General features: G+C 40.4%; 1 pseudogene across 1 annotated transcript; it reads left to right on the forward strand.

Moving 5' to 3' along the window:
* Positions 1-1,656: 1,656 nt before the first annotated feature.
* LOC308414365 (homeobox protein NANOG-like) lies at positions 1,657-2,428 on the forward strand (annotated as a pseudogene). The gene has a single exon. The product of its transcript is annotated as a homeobox protein NANOG-like (transcript).
* Positions 2,429-3,317: the final 889 nt, after the last annotated feature.

The raw sequence follows: 3,317 nt of genomic DNA on the forward strand, positions 1-3,317 counted from the left end.
CTGCATCAATTTTGGAAGACACATTGAGCCTTTTTTAATTTTTTGTTTTTTGCTTTGATTGTTACTTCCTCCTCTTTTTTTTTTTTTTGCACTGGGTCCTAGAAATCTCTTATTCCACAATCTTGTGGCAGAACAAGTTGACTTTGTGCCTTCTTTGAAAGTTTTCTTTTTAATTGTGTGCATATAGAGGATGGAGTGTCAGTACTTGGTAGAGAAAGTGCCTGTGGAGTCCAGAGGAGGGCATCAGATGCCCTGAAGCTGGACTTAAAGGAGGTTGTAAACTGCCCTAGGTTGGTACTGGGAACAAAATTCAAGTCCTCTATATGGACAGTATGTGCTCTTATCTGCTGAGCCATCTCACCAGCTTCTCTCTATATCAGCACAAGATTTTTTTCCCTAGAATACATTTCTCTATTCACTTCATCTACTTTATTTAAAAACCTTTCAATTTCTATATTTTACATTTCAGTGCATTTCTACCAATTTGAATGTATTACTATCTCTATGTAATTCTCTTAGTCTTAACATTTTTATTTGACCTACATTTTTAGCCATATGTGATTTCTCAATGAATAGCTGCAGTGATCAATGTAAAATGTACTTTTGTAAAGACTTAATTTCATTTTTGAGATTATAATTGCAGCATTTCTCCTTTCCCTTTCTTCTCTTAAAGCTACCCCCCATGCTCCTCTTTGTTCTGGCTAGTCTAGTGTCAACTTGACACACCAACTAGAAGTTATCTGGAAGGAGAGAACCTTAACTGAGAAAATGCCTCTATATGATCTAGCTCTAATGCATTTTCTTAATTTGTGATCAATAGGGAAAGGCCTATCCCATTGTAGGTGATGCCATCTCTGGGCAGGTAGTCCAGGATTCTGTAAGAAAGCAGGCCAGGAAAGCCATGGGGAGCAAGCCAGTAAGTAAACTCTCTTTCTTTGCCTCTACATAATCTCCTGCCTCCAGGTTCCTGCCATGACTTCCTTTGATGATGAACAGTGATAGGGAAGTGAAAGCCTCCCAACTTCTTTTCAGTCATGGTGTTTCTTCACAGCAACATAAACCCTGAGACGATTCCTAAACATAATTTGGTTGGTCCTTGTATCTATGTTGTCAGGGCTGACCATTTGGCAAAAAGCACATGGAGTTTGGAGTACAAAATATTGGGGGATATGGGAGGAATTGGAGAGAACAGAATGTGGAATAGATCTGGTCAAAATCTATTATATGCATGTGTTAAATTCTTTATGAGTATTCTTCAGAAATTCTCTTTAACATTTTATTAATACTGGCTTGTTATTTACGTGTGGGGGACAAATAGAAGAGTATTCTTCTAGTTAAAGTCCATAATTATGAGATAGGCTGATTATGTGTCTTGCTCTTTTGTGGGAAGACTGGGGCTCACTTCATTCTGGCTTGTTGATAATTTTACATTTTGGCCATTTAACTCTTATTTCTAAGATCTTTCCCTCTAAACACCATGTTTTAAAGTCTTGAATTTTGTTGTTAAAAAAAAAAATTTAAAGCCCCTTCCCTTTCCATTGGGCTGACATGAGTATGTATCCTTCTGGTCACTATAGTCTGCTTTGTAGAGCATCAAATTTTGTAGACTCCTTACCAGTGCTTGCGGTTCATTGTCCTGAGGAAAATTAATCTTGCTTACAGATGTCTGCTACTGAGATGCTCCCCACAGAGACTTCCTCTCCTTGACCTTCCTCTTTGGACCAACCTCTTCAAGACAGCCCTGATTCTTCTACCAATCCCAAACTGATGCTGTCTAGTCCTGAGGCTGATGAGGGCCCTGAGAAGAAGAGAGAGAGAATATGGTCCTCACAAAAAAAGCAGAATATGTGGGCTGTGTTCTTTCAGGCCCAGTTGTGTGCACTCAAGCACATGCTTCAGAAGCAGAGGGACCTCAGCCTCAAGCAGATGCAAGAACACTCTACCGTTCTGAACCTTAGCTATAAGCAGGTTAAGACCAGGCTCCAAAATTAAAGAATGAAGTGCAACAGGTGTCAGAAAAACCAGTGGTTGAAGACTAGCAATGGTCTGACACAGAAGTGCTTAGCACCAGTGGAGTGTCCTAACTATCTCCAGGGTTGTCTGGTAAACGCATCTGGAAGCCTTCCAATGTGGGGCAGCCAGAGCTGGACCAACCCAACTTGGAGCAGCCAGACCTGGACCAACCCATCTTGGAGCAACCAGACCAAGACCACTCAGTCCTGGTGTACTCAAGCCTGGAACAGCCAGACTTGGAATGCTGCTTTGCTCTATAACTCTGCAGCTTTATGTGCAGTTGCAGCAAAACTTCTCTGCCAGTGATTGGAAGGCAAATTTGGAAGCCACTAAGGAAAGTAATGCACATTTTAGCACCCCGCAAGCCTTGTAATTATTCCTGAACTACTCTGTGAATCCACCAGGTGAAATATGAGGCTTACACAACAAATGCGTTTAAAGTCAAGGCAGGGCCAGGTTCCTTCTTTCTTCCAAAGATTGTTATATTGTTCTTATTTTTAATTATTATTTGTTGTTGTTGTTGTTTATCAATACAGGGTTTCTTTGTGTAGCTCTGGTTGTTCTGGAACTAACTCTGTAGAGCAGACTGGCCTCAAACTCAGAGATCTGCCTACCTTTGCCTCTTGAATGCTGGAACTAAATATTTCAATTTCACACTATTTATAATTTTTAATTATTATTTATTTATTTTTTTGTTTATCAAGACAGGGATTCTTTATGTAGCTCTAGTTGTCCTGAAACTAGCTCTGTAGACCAGGCTGGCCTCAAACTCAGAAATCTGCCTACCGACCTTTGCCTCCTGAATTCTGGTATGAAAGGTATCACCATCACCTGGCATATTGTTTTTATTTTTATTCTCTTGGTGCTATAGAGAAAACCTAGGACTTTGAACATGCCGGGCACCCACTCAACCACGGAGCTCTATTTGCGACCCATGTTGCTGCATTTGTTTTAGCTGTGTAACTTGTCTTTTTTTTCTCCCATAATTATGGGCTTTGGAGACATACCTTCTCCTCCCCCATGTCTCGCACACCCTTATCCACCACAACCCAGGCTTGTCTAATTTTTGGGAGCTTGGGCTTTGGTGAACACTGTGTGTAGTTTTGAGTGGTGAGGTTTAAAAGTATACAAAGTATAAAGGCTCATTCAAATATGGTGGCTACTCTCAAGGATGAGACAGAAGGATTGCGAGTTTGAGGCTACCTCACATATACAAGAAGTTTAAGACCAGTCTGTACTATGTTTAAATAAAACTAAATCCTCAACAAAAGAAAAGAGCTCACCTGCTAAGGTGCTTTGATTTT

Source organism: Micromys minutus (genome assembly GCF_963924665.1).
Source record: "Micromys minutus genome assembly, chromosome: X".
In the NCBI taxonomy this organism is placed as follows: domain Eukaryota; kingdom Metazoa; phylum Chordata; class Mammalia; order Rodentia; family Muridae; genus Micromys; species Micromys minutus.